Raw genomic sequence first — 19,493 nt, 5'->3', positions numbered from 1 at the left:
AACTTATCCTCAGGTTTGGGGAAGGTCACTTGAAATCGTCCTGCCTTATCACTTTGGCAAATGGTTTATGTATTATATCCAATAAGGAAAAAATTTAAAAGTAACAAGGAAAGATTCCATTTATGTTTCATCAATTTCTAAAAACTGGGACCAACTCTTTATATTCCCCATGTTGGAATTTTAGAGGCAGCCAATCTTATTTATAGTTATTTAATATAGTATGATTAGAGAGACGTAGGAAAGACACATTTACCTCATTTTATATTCCTAATATTCTATAGTAGGGATATATATATATATATATATATATTGCTTTTTGGAGGGCAATTGGGGTTAAGTAACTTGCCCAAGGTTACACGGCTAGTTTTTTTTGTGTCTGAGGCCGGAACCGAACTTGGGTCCTCCTGACTCTGGGGCCGGCACTTTACTCACTGTGCCCTCTAGCCGCCCCCTAGTAGGGATATATTTCAATGGGTTAAAAAGCTTTCTTTTAAAACTAAATATTAACTTTAAAAGTTAAGATAGCATGCCAATTACCTACCATTTGTTCTTTTGTATAACAATTTAATCTTATGGATTAGTTTTGATATTTATTCTGAGAGATTGGGAGTTTAATACAGGGAGCAGAGAAAAGAAGGGGATAATTTAGGTTTAAGAGGCATAACACGCGTAGAAACTTGCATCTGGAGTAGAAGAATTTTGGCATTTAGGGGCAGAAGGGCACAGAAAATGAGAGGAAGAGACTGCCAGGAGGTTTGACTGAGCACAAGATAGGGAGATTAGAGATCATAGAAGATACATTTCATTTATGTATCAGAGGTGATCAGGAACTCTGCTCCAGTAACATGGGAAATGATTGACTGGGCTCTTGGAGGATTCCTGGGTCAAGTGTCGGGCCCCAGTTATCAAGCAGGAGACTTTCTTAATAGCATAATTTTCAGTAAAGAAGAGGACCATGTATAGGAAGATGATATTGTATCTGAAATACTGGTTTAGGAAGAGATCTGGAGCTTGCCAACTCTCTACAATATTTGTTATGAGTGACTCTGACAGTGCAGGTCAAAAATGTATGTGAATTATGTTAACAGACTCACTTTCTAGGGGGAGCAAAATAGGTTATTTGAATGTTAAGGGTTTTTTGTACTTTTTTAAAGTTTGTCTTTGAATCCTTTCTGGCTTATGCCTTTTCTGGGGAGTTAAATAAGGGCTGTTCCATAAATGACACTTTTTGAGTGCCTTGGTAGGAGGAAACCCTGTTACCCACTTTGAGGAGAAAATAAACATGAGTCATGCCTAAAATTTCCCAGAGGAATCCTGGTAAGGGCTGAATTAGATAAAGAACCTGATTCTTTGGTGGAGTTAGGTCCCCTGAACCTGGATCTAGGTCAATGTGTGCTCAACCCACTTTGGAGTCCTCTTGGGCCATGTTGTTTTATTTACCATTTTGTTGACAGGAATTCCTGTTTAGCGTGATCATTTTTCTAACATATACCTCTAAATGTTCACATCACCAACTCGTTCCAGAAATAAAATTGTGGTTGCAAAAAATATCCACATAAGAAACAAAAGATTCCCTGAAATATGATGCCACTCCACTTCCAACTTTATATCATGTAAATGACTACCATACACTTCATACTTTAATCAAATTGGTATGCTTTTTTTTGTCCTTATGTCTTGAATGCTCTCTTGTCCCATCTTTCCTGGTTGAATCCTGTTAAATTTTAGTCAAGTATCACTTCCTCTAGGGAGTTCTCTTTGATCTTTCTTATTCATAATAATCTTCTCTCTGACATCGCCTAATACTTTGTTCTGCACTCTTCTAACACATCTGTTATGTAATATTACATATCACAGCTATTTCTTTGTCTTATCCTTCAAGTATACTGTAGGTTCTGTCAGGACAAGGTCAAAGGCTTATCTAGACTTTCCCTCCTCCAGGACCATGCAGTCCTCTGCATATAATAGGAGATGAATGGATGAATGAATGACTTTTCTAGATGCCATAACTTATTGGACCTGCTGGGAACATTGAGTTTAGTCTATTTTTCCGGGGTCAATATCTCATCTTATGTTATCCTTCAGCATTTTCTACAAGAAGAAAACAGGGTTTCTTGTATGATGTATTGGCTGAGAAACTTTATAAGTAGAGGATAGCAAGAGGTCTGCTGGTGGGTAATCCTCCTCTTGCTAATACTTTCCTTGCAGCTTAAAGGCTAATCTTTCACTTTTGGTCTCAGGGAAAGCATAGCTCCTTCAGAATCTGTAATAAGTCCAGGGCTCAGAAAGGCTACTTTCCCCTCTGTGCAGCTCAATTTGTGAAATGCTGGACTAGACCAATCTTTAAATTAATTTTAAGTAAGAAACGGCTTGAGCTTGTGGATGGGGAAATCCAGAGATCAGACATTTAAAGTGAAAAGTGAAGTGATGAAGCTTTGCTGTCTGCTACATTTCCAAGTACATTTGTGTGTGGGATGGGGTGGAGTGGGTGGACGTTTTCCCCCATATGTCTGAAACCCTTACATTTACTTTTAAAGTTAACACATCAACAACCATTTGCAAAGTGCTAACTATGTGCCAGTCACTGTGTGTGCTAAGCATTTTGCAAATATTATCTCATTTGATCCTCACAACAGTCATGGGAAAGATGCTATCATTATCTTATTTTACAGTTGAGGAAACTGAGACAAAGAGAGGATAAGTGACTTGCCTAGGTTTACATAGCTAGTAAGAGTCTGAGACCACATCTGAGCTCAATCCTTCCTAATTGTTCACCCAGAGATCTTTCCACTGAATCACCTAGCCACCCCAAGCTGGAGATACAAATAGAAACAAACAAAAAAACAAAGAAAAAAAAAGGCAGTACCTGTCCTCCAAGAAAATATAAGCTCATAACACATAAAAAGAAGTTGAAAATGAGGACAGGGTAGGTACAGGTTCAGGGGGAATGAATGAGGTGTAGAAAGGAGTGAAAAATTGAACCTGGCTGGTCTGGGGGCCCTTCCTTAAAATGGGGGTTCCAGGATGAATCAGTAGAAATGATGCGGGGATGGAGGGATCTTCCAGGAGGAGAAGACTTCTGGAGCATGGTGGTGAGCGTAACAACTTGGAATTTTAGAATTAAATTAGTGACAGGGAATTTAGGAGACCTATAGTTATATTTTCTTCCTCAGTTTCACAAAAGATTTCCACTTAACTATGTGTACTGTAGACAACTAGCAAAGTCATATGGGGGATTTAGCCATTAACCAAATGTTTTCTTACACTTAAAATAAATACTTCTGTTTTACCAAAGCTTTTAAAAACAAAAGCTTGTGTGTTTAAAATAGATTTTTTTAAAAAAAAGTAAACAAAAAATTAAAGTTTTAAGGGAGAAAAACAAATCCCTGACAAAGTGATCCTGTTAAAAATTCTCTCCTATGGGTTTTGTCCTCTATTAAAGGCATTACAGGTATCACTGAGCAAGTTAAAGGGAGTTTTTTTTTCCCCCTTGAGGTGGGTATATTTTCTATTGTCCTTAAATCATACTGAATACAGATGGGCCAGTTCTGCCTTTGCCAAAAGCCAACTATGTGCTACTCTTTTGGTACAGAAAGGTATCATCACAGAGACACTCTTGAAAAGGAGGTTCAATTGAGATGTACCCATTCTCACATGTCTCTTTCTGTGTCCCAAACAGCTTGGTATTGGAGAGTTGATAGTATGAAAGATCTATGAATACAAGATGAAGGGAAGAAGAAAGAGTCAAGAGAGTCATATACCTCACTATGTATCTGTCAGCTTGGAGTATTCTGGGAATTCAGAACTGTGAAATCAATCTACAAGTGCTGGTGTTTCAAATATGAAGAATAAAACAATCCCTATTCTAGGGAGCCCCTATGGAGGAAATCTCTACTTTGCAGAGAGGGCTGAGTACTGAGAATGGGTAGGCAATATCTGAGACCTAGAGTCTGGGTATACGACAACACAGCAGGGAGACTGGAAATCAGATGGCTGGATTTGGAAGACTACATAAGACTCCATTCTGAGAGCCTAGGAGCAGCAAGCACAGGTAGGAAGATCTGAAAGATAAGAGATGTGGTTAGTGCCTGGGTAGGAAGTCCTGTGAAACAATAATCATTGAAAGTACATCTTTAGGCCCAATCCTGTTTTGTATCTTTAGAGTCCTTTTAGTTCTGTTTTATTGCCCCTACCTTTGTTATTATAAACTTAACATTCTTGACAAAAGCTAGTAACAAATCAAACCAAATATGAAATAAATATCCAAATAACCCCTAGATTAAAATTATTTTCATTCAAATTAAGAAAAATCATAACACATATTTATCAATATAAGAGCAATAATATACCTGTGCCTACTTCCATCCATATAATCATAAAGACTCCTTGTCCTTGGATGGGGGCTACCAAGTATGCAGCTGTTATCTGCTGACTTTGATGTATAGCTCTTTGTGTTGATGTCTCCATATTTCTTTGCAGTGTTCACATTTGTCATTTTTAATGCTGCCATAGTTTTCCATTCCATTAATATGCTATAATTTACTCTCCCATTTCCCTAATCATTGGATTGAGAGGTTGATGCTGAATTTTTGCCTTTACAAACTAAACAGCCTATGGATCTGGTCTTGAAGCACTGTATTGTACTCCCTGGTGGGTTCTGATTTTTTTCCTCTTCTTTGTGTCTATACTACAAATCTATACCATGTATATATCAAAAAGGGCATGATTAGGTTTCTCTTTTTCCAACCCTACCCCCTGAAAGAATTCATATATATATGTATATATATGTGTGTACACATATGTATGTATACACATGTGCGTGTATACGCACACATATAGTTACAAAAGAATCTTTTTTCACTGAACTCCCCTTAAGAAACTCTTTGGGGTGCTATAGAGGTATTTGATTTTTCACCCTGGATGTCAGTGCAGCAGCATCTCATAGAAAATATATACACAGATGTGTGTGGTTTTTTTCCATCTAAAAATGCCTATACTTTCAAACATTGACTTGTAGTCATAATCAGTCTCTCTACAGTAACCTGGAGACACGAGATTTAAGAGTTTGCCAAAGCATTCATTCTTGATTTAATTACCATATCACTGGCAAAAAAATAATACGGCACAATACTGAGTTAGACTTTCTTATGAAAAATGCAAAATTCCATGTATTCTGTTTATTTTGACTGATTTCCTAGAGTCATAAAATGAGATATACTTCTGTCCTTTCATCACACAAAGGCAATTTAGTGTTCCTTCACACATGGGCAGGATTTTAGAGTGGAGATGGAAGGCAGTTAAGGTCAAAGATGAAAATTCACAGGAAATATTAAGTCAAGATGTTCATTATAATAGCGTTGATCAGAGCCTCTTATTGAAAAGATCAAGGGCACTGGGTTAGTTTAAATGTGGGCTTTTCACGAAACCTCAGAGTGTATGCCTAACTGTGACTATCAATTTCTCTGATTCATGGCAAGGATTCCTGGGAAAGATTAACTCAGTAGCACCTCTTCTACCCCAATGTGTTATAGCCAGAAAAATGTAAGATAGCTATGGAGCTAGGAGGAAAAGACAGCGTCGAACTTGGCAGTTATAAGTTGTATTCTTCAATACCTATAACTCAGAGCAACTAGTATTTACAATTGAGTTTCTTTCCTTGGGGTCCTTTAATTTGTTTTTAATATTTTGATAACTATGTAAATATAATCTAATTCACATTTTTCTTTGACATTTTGCATGTAGGGTTTCTGACATTGTTGCTGTCTTTTGAGTTTGTGTTTTGATCTTTCCAGTCACCACAGTAACTTTCTATGACAAGATTCTTATTGCCTCCCTCATTTTCCAACCTATTTTGTGACTTTCAATGTTGTGCTCTGCTTCTGGTATTGAGATATATAGAAAATGTACAAAATAATTTTTAAGGGGAAAAACACTAGCAACTGGGGAAAGGCCTTATGTCTAATATAATACTTAAGTTAAATGTTGAAGGAAACTAGGGGTCCTAAGAGGTATATTCTAGTCATGGCATGTAGCCAGAGTAAAGGAACAGAAAGGAGCAGTGAATGGAGTTCTTATTAAGTGCTTACTATGTATGAAGTATTATGCTAAACACTGGGGATACAAAGAGAAAAATATGATAGTCCCTGCTCTCAAAGAGTTCATATGCTTGGGCAGGGGGATTGCTTTTTGTGCTTTGTTTTCAAAGAGGATCAATGACATCATGGAATGATGTTTTGACTTGGGGTGAGTTGGATTTAAATAAAGCAGAGTTGCACCAAGTGTCTCATTCTCTCTTCTAGCATTACCAGGGTCCAGTGGCAAGATAAAAGTCAGGAGAACTGGCAATGGTTCAGGACACAATGGATGAACTTGTTGTCTTCCATGTTGGACCAAGCTTGAAGGATACCACTGTGCCTGCTTCTGTTACCTTCATGGCCCATTGGAGCAAATTGTTCATCTCCAACTATTCCATAGGGGAAGTCTTCACATGCTTGGGTTAGACACCCCTCTAACTCACCAATGGGTTTGAGGCCCATCAGTTACTCTATAGGGGATACAATCCATATGGAAGGTTTCAACTATGAGTCAGATAGTAAAGCCCTATAGTCCTAATGGTACATGGACAAAGCAGATGGTGAATGGTGAGTGCCTCCTATTTTATATCAAGGAGTTTACATTCTCTCTGGAGGATACACTTCATAAACATATACATACATACATGTATATCTAGATATGTGTATATATGTATCTATATGTATATCTGACAATTTGAAGAAAAGGAGAGAAGAGGCAGGATTATAAGCATATATAGTTGAATTCTGCTATAGTTCTTGACTTTGGCAAAGGGCAAACCAGTCATCCTTATTCTATGTATCTTCTCTGCTGTAATGTGAAAAATATGCCATGCACCTCAATATACACAGGAGGAATAATTTGTATCATAGCATAACTGAATCTGTCATATAGTAAAGTGCTGCATAATCAAATTTTACTATGTAATTTATGTAAATATGCACATATTACCCTGTAAACAATTGCACCGAAACACCCTAAAGTTTGCAAGGAAAGTTGTCTTTATTTCTCTTACTATTTTTTCTTCTATCAGTGTAATTCCTTCACTGTATTTTCCCCTTATTTCTCCAGTTTCCACAGTGTCGGTCATTTTTTTCAGTAGAAATGAGACTAAAGAAGAGATGTTAACAATCACTTTACCCCTATACTCTAAGGACAGTGGGACTGTTCCATCTGACTTGCCCCTGAAGCCTTCACATATGTTCTCTCCTCTATTAGAATGTGTACTTTTTTAGAGCAAGGACCGTCTTAACTTTTTCTCTTTGCATCCCCAGTTCTTAACACAGTGCTCTGTATATATTAAACATTTAATATGCTTCTTTTATCTATTCATTCTCAAAGTTTAGTCACTACAATTGGAGGTAAGGTAAAGGTTGGCAGGATGTGGGGAAGGGCAGGTGCATATGGCAATCTGTCCTTTACCCCTCACCTTGACCTCTTCACCTGTGGTCTTAACTCCAATGACTTATGGCATAGTCTCACTAGTGTAGAAAAAGAAAGCAGCATTGAAATCCTGCCCATCCTGAGTTTATTAGTGAAGTAATCTTGTTGATGCAGCATTATGTTCCTAAGATCAGTCTTTTAGAACTGACAGGAACCTTAGATATTACTTAGTTCAACCCCTCATTTTATTTCACTTGTTTGTTTAGCAATGGGGTCTCCCTATTTTGCCCAGGTTGGAAGTGCAGTGACCACTCAGAGACTGATCCCACCACTGACTGGTTTATAAACTTTGACTTGGGCTGATCCTCTCCTGTTCAGGCAATCTAGTGACATTCTTGCTCCCAGGGGCTCACCATAATTCAGAGACTGGATTGACTTTTATCCCTCTGAAGCTCAGAACTCTTAAGCACAAGAGATCCACCATGCTCAGATTTCCTAGTTGCAAGGATTACAACTGTGTGTTACTATACCCAGTTCCCTTCATTTTAGAAATTATGAAATTGAGGTCTAGAGAGGAGAAGGAGAAAAGGAAGAAAAAGGTAATAAATAATTATATAGCACCTACTATGTGCCAGGTACTGTCATAAGTATTTTATGAATATTATCTCATTTGATTCTCACAATACCCTGGGAGGAAAGTGCTGATACCCATTATACAGTTAAGGAAACAGGTAAACTGAGGTTAAGTGACTTGTCCCATGTTGCATACATAGTGTCTGAGGCTAGAATTTAACTCAAGTCTTCTTGACTGTGGGGCCAATACCATATTCACTGTATCAGCTAATGTTTACCTAAGGTGACACAGAAAGTAAGTGGCAATCCTGGATTAGAACCCAATTCTTAATGTCTATAGATCCATTCCTCTTTCTAGTAAATGGTGTTCCAAATATCTTTGTGCTAGTTATTAAAGTTGTTAAAGCTTTAAACTTCAGTGAGATAGTGAAATACCCTTCATATAATACTATAGCTAGGTGTATGTTTGGACAAAATTCCTCTCTTTAGGTTCTCTACTGTTGACTAAGGGATGGTATTAATCAGCAGATGTGTGATAGGCTGCTCATTTCTTGCCTGCAGAATCTTTTAAACCCTAGCATCCTGAATGATCACTTTTAGGCTAACCTTCATCTCAAACTCTGCAACCAGCTGGTCCAGGTAAGGAGATTATAGAGTCCTATGTCAGCAGATTGCTGGCATAGTTTCAGTATTGCACCCATCTTATTGCTGGTTCTGCTTTTACAATGACATCTGTTTCCATGTACTGTTTTCCCTGTATTGTACTCTAGGCCAATAGAGGGTAGGTTTCCTTTTCCTAACATCTAGTCTTAAGTGATTGAGGGCCCATACCTACTGCCAGACCTCCTTGATGCTGCCTACCTGTCTTTTGGGACTTACATTGCTAACTTCTTAAATTATTAGTCTATTCTAGTGATGTCAGACTCTAATAGAAAGGGGTCCATAAAACCTATGTATGGTGGCATATTAACATTTTGCATTATCTTTGTTCTCCTGTACATTTTTATTTTGTTAAATATTTCCCAATTTTATTTTTAATCTAGTTTCAGCCTTATTGTTGTTGTTCCTGGCCTCTTAATGTTTGATACCTCAGATCTAGACCTTGATTGTTTGGCTAACGATATCCATATCTTAATTTTTGTCTTTGAACTCACATCCTATATTAGGATTTACTTTCTTCACTTGCATCTTTGCATACATATCCCTGGAGTGACCAATTCCTGTGCACCCATATTTATATGACATTAATATGATCCTATCAGTCTGGTTGGAATTCTAGTCTTGGTCTCTTATGGTCTATGACCACTGATCTAACTTTGGATGTGACACTGTTTCATGACTGGGATCACTTTGATAGACAGAAAAAAAAATCTCATTATCACTAGTGATTAATCTATTTTTCAAATCCCAGTAAAGGGGGAATTCACAATAGAGGAATTGACCAACAATCATTAAATAAAATTCTGGAGCAGGCAGTAGGGTAGAGAAATGTAGTAGGTGAAAGCAAACTAAGTTTAGCAGAAAGCTATTTTTTTCTGAGCTCAAAGAAATTTGTAGTGTTCTCATTTGGGGACTGAATGGGACACCTTTTGTTCTCACTCAGTCTAGGTGTGATATAATTTGTGACTTCATTGCTTGCCAAACAAAACAAATTGAGAACAAAAGACTCCCAAGGTTGCTTAGCTATCAGATATCAAGAACTCTTAGGTGACATTTTCATGAGTCAAAGTTAGAAGCTTTGAAGATGAACAATTTCCCTTTAACTACATAAACCAAGGGACAAATATATCCTCTTAATTTGGACAAAGAGCCATATGTTTGGAATGATCCTCCCTGAGATAGGCAGAATTGTGTGTTGTAGAGATTAGATTCCCTTAGATTCACTAAGACCTAGATTTAAATCCCACCTAGACACATTAGTTTTCTCACTCTAGACAAGTCATTTAGGCTTCCCAGGGATCCACTTCCTCCTACCTCCAAAATGGCACCTGTAGTACCAACTTTACAGGGTTTGTTGTGAGGTTCAAAAGAAATTATATATTTAAAACACTCTGTAAACTTTAAAACTGATATAAGTATGTGTATATACATATATGTATAAATATATGCATATACATAAATATATAAATGCACACTATTTAAAGTGGACTAGATGACCACTAGAGGATCTTACCAGTTCTAAGACTCGAATCTTAGATATTTTCAGAGTTGCTGTTGGTTTGACAACTTTGTCTTCACAACTATCCCCATTTAACATTTCATTTCATTTATTTATTGCTCATTTTTGTAAAAAAGTATTTTATTTTTCCAATTACATGTAAAGATAGTTTTCAACATTCATTTCTATAAGATTTTTGAGTTCCAAATTCTTCCTTCTCCTCTGCTTCTTCCTCAAGGTGGCAAGCAATCTGATATAGATTATACATGTGTAATTATGTTAAACATATTTCCACATTAGTCATGTTGTAAGAGAAAAAATAGAACAAAAGGGAAAAGCTATGAAAAAACAGTGAAAATAGTATGCTTCTATCTGTATTCAGACTCTACAGTTTTTTGTGGAAGTAGATAGCATTTTTCATCATGAGTCTTTTGAAATTATCTTGGATCATTGTATTGCTGAGAACTAAGTCTATCATAGTTAATCATCGCACAATGTTTCTGTCACTGTGTACAATGTTCTCCTGGTTCTGCTCACTCTACTTTGCATCAGTTCATGGGAGTCTTTCCAAGTTTTTCTAAAATCTGCCTGCTCATCATTTTTTATAGCACAATAGTATTCCATCACAGTCATATGCCACAACTTGTTCTGCATTCCCCAAATGATGGGCATTCCCTCAAATTCTGATTCTTTGCCACACAAAAATAGCTGCTATAATTTTTTTTGTACTTGTAGGTCCTTTCCCCTTTTTTGTGATCTCTTTGGGATAAAGACATAGTACTGTCTACCTAACATTTCAAAAGCATCTTCCATGCTTAGAATTGAAGATATGTTATTATGAAGTGGGTAAATGTGTGTCAAGGCCACTTGTAATCAGGGCCCTGTGCAAACCTACAGAAAATGGAAGACTTTAGGAACAGAAGAAGAGGCCAAGATCTTGCCTATTGCCAAGATACAATGGTGCTAGTGCTTCATAGGTCATTTGGATTTTGAAGTACCGATAACCATGAGTGATTGCTTGGCAGTCTCCAGCAATCAGACAGTCAAACAAACTCAGGTTAAAAGTAGTACAGTCCTGAAATCATTCTAGGTACATGGGAGAAATTAGAATTTTGCTTTTTAGTATTGCCAGCCCTTAGCACCTTGCCTAATACAAAGTAAGTGTTTAATAAATACTTTTCCATTTTTCTTTTAGGTATTCTCTTTGGTGTTTTCTCCCTCAAATCATCTTGTAAACTTTGGTCTAAATCTTTTAGGAAAGCAAATTCTCAAATCTCAGGTATGTCTTGCAATTTCCAGTAATCTCTACAGTAAATAAGTCCTATACCATCATTTAAGTCCTTTTTATCTTGTTTTGTTATGATATATCCCATAATCCAAATCTCTAATCATTCTAATGACTCTTCCCAGGTCTTGTTCAAACTCCCGTTCCTGTATCAGTACAGTACAGTAGCCTCATCTTCAATAGCAGTTTGGAAACTTATAAGAAATTTGAACAAAAAATGTTAGAGTGGACAATAAAACAAATAGTAATAGGTCTTTGCAATGGTTCATTTTAATTCCAAGGATCATAGGGTCAAAGCTTGACATCAAGGATAGGGACTGAGACACTCAAAAGATAAAGTTAAAGAAACCACTGAAACCTTGGCTATAGTGACCTAAAATCTGTGGTAAGAAAGGTGTGGGATGGGTGGCTAGGTGGCGCAGTGAGTAAAGCACTGGCTTCAGAGTCAGGAGGACCTGAGTTCGGTTCCGGCCTCAGACACTTAACACCCACCCACACACACACACACACACACACACACAAACTAGTCGTGTAACCTTGGGCAAGTTACTTAACCCCAAGTGCCCTCCAAAAGGCAAAAAAAAAAAAAAAAAGAAGGGTGTGGGAGAATGGGACAGTCCAAATTTGGAGAAGCTGCTCTTAGATATGAAACAGCCAAATTTCATCAATCTGTTCACCTGTCTTCCTAATTAACTTGTGGAACTCTTGTGTCTTTTGTCTTCTTGGTACTGAAACAACTCACTGAGGTAGGTGAGGACCATGAATTGTCCTCATATAGGGATGGGTCAAGATCTCAGTCAAGATTATCTTATTAGTTGCCAAATTCTGATATCAGAGGAAGGGAAATACTAGAGATTGGTCAGAGAAAGTCACTCTTCCCTCATAACCCACATGTACAAATGTGGGGCATGGAATTTTCCAGCAAAGGGTATAGAATTTTCTAGTAGAAGTCCAGAGAAAGGGGTGCTGTTAAGCAGGAGCAATGGGTAAATCCAGAGCAGAGGAAGCCTCCTATAAGTGAGTTCAGAAAGATTATCAGTCCCCTCCCCCCAACCTTTTTTGAGGGGTTATCACGAATATTTTAAAAGACCATAAGATTTTAGAGAACAAGGACCATAAATAAATATTTAATGATTTAACAAAGGTTTAGCTGTCTTTTCATGATGTCTAGTATATTATCAAATATAAACAGGCATTTGCATTAATACTGCTTTACATTTGAATAATATATTACAGTTTACCAAGAACTTTCACGTAAATAACTAGTCTGATCCTCACAACTACCCATGAGTTATACTGGTCACACAATATTATATCCAGAGATATAATTAGGCAGGGACAATCAAAGCTTTGCCCCACAACAATGATATTTAGAGGGTGTGATAAGGTAATGCATGATCTCCTTTAGCAATATAGAAGTCATTTTAGTAACTAATTTCCATACCCAGACTCAAACTGCTTTTGCTTAATTTCTTCTTATATTTTTTCATGTCATGAATTAAATATATCTGCTTTGAAGCAAGGTTTCATGTGGCTTCTCTTGGGTGCTAGAATTGATAGTTACATTTCTCACTACACCCATATACCCAGCCTACAAATAAGAAATCTGAGGCTCAGAGATGTGAAGTAATTTGTCCATAGTCACACAGAAGTGTGTTAAAAGCACATCTGGTCTCCCCAACTCCAGCATATTTCTTGTTCCATTATGCTGTATGATGATGCAGTATTTCATAATCCTCTTTTAGGTGACCTTAGAACCACAAGTGTTTCTTTTCTATAAAATGTACTCAAAATGAAAAAAAAAGCAAAGTTTTATGAGGCCTGCTAATGAATTGATCCTTTAATACAGTTCCTTATAAATTTTGTCTTCACTATTAACTTTTATTGTACCAGAATCACTATAAGAACTAAGCATTTGAACCACTGGCTATAATTATGAATATTTGACCCATGTATTAGAATACTCTATGGGAAATGAATGAATGACTTGGTGTTATGCAAATGTATTCTTGGGAGACTTCACAACTAATTGAAAGCTCAGGGTGTTAAAAACATTCTATTGACTTATTAAGTCATCAATGGGCTAACAAGAATGACCTCAGTGTACTTGCTAAACAGATACTGACTAGCTGATCATTACTAAGAAGTGTTTCTTCTCTGAGATTTTTATTATTTCATTAAGGATGCATTCAATGCACAGGGAAGCAGCTAATCTATAATTAAGGTCCATAATTGTGTTTGTGTAGAGTTGTGTGCTTTAGGGGTGGGTATAAAGTTGCTCAGTATATCTTATAAAGAAGAAAGGTAGTGTACATTTGGATATAGAATGGAATGGGGAGAAATTTGCATTTGTCATGTTTTTCTGCTTTGCACATCATTATCAGTCACGATGATTAAATTCAGATGATTCATCCATTGGACTAGATTTCTGAAATATAGGGAAAGAATTGTGACATGGATTCAGTGTGCCAGGATCAACTTTATCTCAATTTTCACATTCTTAGAGGCTTATCTGGTTTCAGGACCAGTGCTAGGAGTATGGGAAGTTCTAAGTTTCCATGTCAATCAATCAATCAATTAATCAACAAGCACCAACCATGTGTAAGACAGTGTGCTAAGTGCTGGAGCAAAGGATACAGCTCCTCTATTCCTGTTTCCTGCCTTCCAGGTTCTGAGATAACTAGTCACTGGTTTGTGCTAGGAAGTGTCTGAGAAGCTTCCTGTCTTGGCTCAGCAAGTTTTACCTCATTTGGAACATGTCTCCCATGTGTTGCTTCTGTTTCTCTTGTCTGATCTGTTATTGTTCAGTCGTTTCACTCATGTCTTACTCTTAGTGACCCCATTTGGGGTTTTCTTGGCAAAAATACTGGAGTGGTTTGCCGTTTTCTTCTCCAACTCATTTTACAGATGAGAAAAATGAGGCAAACAGGGTTAAGTGACTTGCCCATGGTCACACAGCTAAGTGTCTGAGGCTGAATTTGCATTCAGGTCTTCCTGACTCCAGGCCAGGTGCTCTACCCACTGTACCACCTAGCTGCCCCTTGTCTGCCATATCTGGCTCTAACTCTTTGCTTTAACCCCTATATTCAAGGGCTACTCCCCTTATCTTAGACAATCCTGCTTTATTTGCTTTTACCTTTTTTTCAGACTATTTCTTGTTTTCCTGGGAGTAGGGAAGCAGTGTAGGATAGTGGAAAGATAACTGGATTTGGAGTCAGATGAACCAGGATTCAAATCCTGAATTTTTCAGTTACCTTGGGTGAATAATTTTACTTTTCTGGGTTTTGATTCATTTATCTGTAAAATTCAGAAGTATTAAATGACTTCCAAAGTCTACTTTCTGCTATAAATCTGTGACCCAACAATATAACTGTTTCTCTAATCCATTGCTACGCATGGTTTGGCATAAAGGAGAGGCTTGGGTCTGGGTAAATCTGGGAATTACTTATTTGCAGTGGTTCTGAGAGTCTGGATCTGGCCTGCATCAACTATATCATAGAATGCAAGCTGTAGAAATATCCTTAAAGATGCATTCATACAACCCATTCATTTTACAGATAAAGGAAAGAAGGTAGGCAGAAGTTATGTGACTTGCTCACAGACACATAACTAAACTATCAACAGAGACAGGATTAGAACCCAGGTTTCCTGACTCCCAGTGTAGCCCTCCTTCCACTATACCATGCTTCTTCCTCTTTCCAGAAACTGGACTAGCTATGATCATAATGAATAATTAATAATAATAATAATAATAATAAATGGCTATCATTCATAGAGTTGAGGTTTACAAAGTGCAATGAAGTCACTTATGTGAGGTCATCATGAATAAGTGATAGAGTTTGGGCTTAAATTTAGACCCATCTACTGGTTATTAAAATGAATCATCAGTCAATAAGCATTTATTAAGTGACTCCTATGTTCCAGGCAGTCCTAAGCACTGTCAAAAAAAGTCACAGAGGTTTTGCAACCATTGCTAACTCCAAAAATACCAAAAAGCTGACTTAATTTATAAGCAAAAAACTTTATTTATTCCATCGAGGGAGGGAAATTAGGCAAATGTGTCAGGGTTTCCTCTTAACCCAAGGTAGTGGGGCCAAAATTTGATTTATATATTTGTGACTATACCAAGAATCACTTAGTGTAGCAACAGTGATGAGACACAACAGTAACAGTGAGGCAAGGTTGTCTAATGCAAAAAGTCCATTCATAGCAGGGTTTTGTGTCTGGGCCTGCTGGTGCTTACCCAAGCTCAGGGACCATTGGTTCTGTGACTTAGCTTCCGCAGAGTTCATTCAGAAGGTGAGAGTAAAGGATTGTTGTTATGTCAAGCTCAGGGCACAGCTTGCTTGCTGGGCCTTAGTTCTGGAAAATAGAGTGTCTCCTAATAATAAAAAGAGAGGGGTAAAAAGAGAGGAGTGGTCTTGGATGATGAAAGCACTGGGGATAAAAACAAAAGCAAATGACATTCTCTGTTCCTAAGAAAATCCTAGACTAATGGTAAGATGGCATCTAAACAACTGTGTACAAACAAGCTACATACAGAATAAATTGGAAATAATCTGCAGAAGGAAGGCACTAGAACTGAAATGCATTCCTGTGGGTGGAATTTTAACAGGGTCTTGAAGGAAGCTAGGAGGGCCAAATGAAAAGGGAGAGGATTCCAGGCATGGGGGACAACCAAGGAAAATGGCAGAAGTTGGGAGATGTGGGTCTTGTTTGAGGAACAGCAAGGAGGCCAGAGTCACCTTGGGCGCAGGGTGGGGTGTGAAGTGTCAGAAGATTGGAAGAAAAGGGGGGAAAGTTATGAAGGGCTTTGGACACTAGAGAATTTTGTATTCTACTCTAGAGGTGATAGGGAGCCACTGGTGTTTGTAGAGGAAGGTGAAAATGGAGGTGGAGGGCTTATACTCGTTATACTCTAAGATCTTTTCTTGCTGTGAATCTTCCAGCTCCTATGATTGGTTGTCAGGTGAATTAGAAGGCACCAGGCACTAATAATATCTGACATTTATACAGCACTTTAAGATTTGCGAAGTGTTTTACATACATTATCTCATTTGACCTTCACAACAATTCTGTGGGGGAGGTACTGCATTTGTTATTTTCTCCATTTGACAGATAAGGAAATTAAGAGTTCTGAGAGTTGAAATGATTTACCTGTAGTCTCATAGTCAGGGAAAGTTGGAGGTGGCATTTGAACCCTGATCTGCTTGACATTATTATAGTATACTATTTACCATATTTATCATTTACATGGTAAATGCCAAATGAGTGGCATAGGAAGAGTGGAGATAATCAAGGGACATTACTTCCCCTGATATATTAGACTTTGGCCTAGGTACCTTTAGGTGCCTCCAGGACCTCACGAAGCCTATATGGGCACAGGCCTGTGGGGAGCAATCCATGGAGCATATGTGAAGCTGAGCTTGTGTCTTGGCCAGTTCTAACGTCCCTGTGCTTGGGGTCAATTCCAAAGAAATCATTTGTTCTCAACTCTTGTGAAAGGATATGAATGACTAGAGGTTCCTCGTTGGTTCCTTGGGCCTTATGATGGGGGTAGGAGAGGGAGATGATCTGTGCCAATAAATGGTCACTAAACAGAAAACAAGTCCGTCTATTAAGTAGGCTTAAGAGAAGGAAAGCCTTCCACATCTTGGGCAGCTAGGTAGTACAGTGGATAGAGTGCTGGGTCTGGAGTCAGGAGGACCTGAGTTCAAATATGACCTCAGATACTTACTAGTTGTATGACCTTGGGCAAGTCACTTAGCTTCTGTTTGCTTCAGTTTTCCCATTTGTAAGATGAGGAAAATAATAGTGCCTCGCAGGGTTGTTGTGAGAATTGAGTGAGATAATAATTGTAGAGCCCCTTGGCACATGGTAAGCACTATATAAATGTTAGCTGCTATTATTATTATTATTATTATTATTATTTTTACTGCCTTTCTCTCTTTGGAGAGTATCCCTTGGTATGTTGCCTCTCCTCTGTACTTGGGCAATGAGAGAATGTACTTGTCTTGCTAAATCTGTAATTAAATCTCAAAGGCCTTTGTTGCCTCTTCTGCTTCTTGTTTCTCTTCCTGAGCACAGCTGACTAAAAAAACAATACTGAGACAGAGATGTTCCTAGCCCTGGTAGAAACCCCAGGAATTCTTGGGTCTGAATGTCAGCCTCTTCATAGGAAGCAAACTGCAAAAACGTTGCAGAGGAGAGGACCACTGCCAGGATGGGGAATCGTGCATGCCTGATTATCAGAAGATATAGACTAATCTTGAGAATTGCTCAGAAAATTAAGATCCCATGTAGAAGTGAATACCTCTTCAGCAGTGTCACAAAGTGCTCTGTGCTTTAATATTTTATTTAAGTATCAACTTACTGGGAGAGTATAATAGAAGTGATGAATTACTATTGCACGCTTTAATCATTTTTCAATACTTCCTGGTATTTCTTTTGTATTCTAAGAATTTAACTTTTGATGGAATACTCTTTTAGATCTACAGTATACATTAAGTACATTTCTAAAGGGATACTTTTAACGCCTTTTGGGGGAGACTTTAGATAGAAATCATTCTTATGCTGTGTTTTAGAGATTTTCTCTAGAGTTCTTCCCTGGAGCAGGGGTGGTTATGAGGAAAGCCTGATCTACTATCTTTAGGGGTTAAACTCCTTTAAACCATGGACCTTGGATGCTCTAGCCCAGAGCTGGGACCCTTTTCTGGGAATCTCAAATCTGTATGCCCAACCCACATTTCTCCTGGCCATTAGTCTAACATTATCAACAGTCAGCGGGATATCTCTATCTAGATGTTTGATAGGCATATCATATACAGCAAATTCAAGAAAGCATTATCATTCTCAGAACCACCCAGTTTTGAAACCTTGAAGTTATCTTTGACTCTTCACTCTCTTTGACTCAAAACTGCTACAATGGCTGGGTGTTATCAATTCTACTATACATCTATGACATCTCCTGCAACTGTCCCTTTCTTTTTACTTTTAAGGCTTCCACCCTAGTTCAGGTTTGACCTTTCTCATTCATTTTCTTGTTTCTAGCATCTCCACTCTAATTTATCTTCCAGAGAGAAGCCAAAATATTCTTTCTAATTGTCTGTCCATGTCACTACCCTTCTCAAGAATCCTTGATGGTAATTTTAGGTATAAATTCTTTAGCTTGGGATTTGAAGGCATTCACAATCTGGCTTCATATTTCAGATTGCTCTCCTTTATGAAGTCTAAATTCTAGCCAAACTGAACTTCTTACTGGTTTCCAAATCTGGCATTTCATTTCTTCCTTACATGCCTGTCATTCTTGACTGAAATGTACTCCCTCTTCAACACTTCCTCTTTGAACCTTAAGATTCCTCCAAAAGGAAGCTCTGGTGTCATATCCTTCTGGAAGACCTTTCTGATTCCCCAGCTTTTAGTGTTTTCTCCCTCCCATTATCTTTTATTTACTTCCCAGTTTCTATGTTTTAGGACCCTAGTAGAATGAAAACTCCTGAGAGCAGGGATTGCTTTTTCATTTTTGTCTACCTAGTGTGGATTAAAGGGCCTTGACCATAATAAACCCATAATGAGGGCTTGTTGGCTTGAATTTAAATGGATTTAAAGAACAAAGAAATTACTGTGGGGATGAAGGAAAGATTTAATTTTTAGAAATTTAGAACAGTGAAAATAACTTTGTCTTGAGTGAGAGTCACCAAACCTGAGTTCATGTCCTGCCTTTGCCCCTTAGGGAAAGAATTAGAATTTAGTGCATGCCTGTGATTATGAATAAGTAATTTCAACTTTCTTTGCCTGAGATTTTGATATGAAGCATTGGGAGCTTAGATTAGATGATCTCCAAGATCTTCCAACTCTAATATTCATTGATTCTATAAAGATGGTCTAGGGTAGTTGCAGAATTGTTAACAGAGAGTGGCACATTGAAGGGTGGTTAGGGATTAGGCAGAGAGTAATGGGAAAGGCATGCAATGAGGTGTGTGTGTGTGTGTGTGTGTGTGTGTGTGTGTGTGTGTGTGTGTG

Source organism: Petaurus breviceps, unplaced genomic scaffold (genome assembly GCF_028583685.1).
Source record: "Petaurus breviceps papuanus isolate PSGF00001 unplaced genomic scaffold, PetGlider_PUasm1.0 90919, whole genome shotgun sequence".
NCBI lineage: Eukaryota > Metazoa > Chordata > Mammalia > Diprotodontia > Petauridae > Petaurus > Petaurus breviceps.
The sequence above is the reverse complement of the archived record's forward strand: the minus strand, read 5'-3'. Positions refer to the sequence as shown.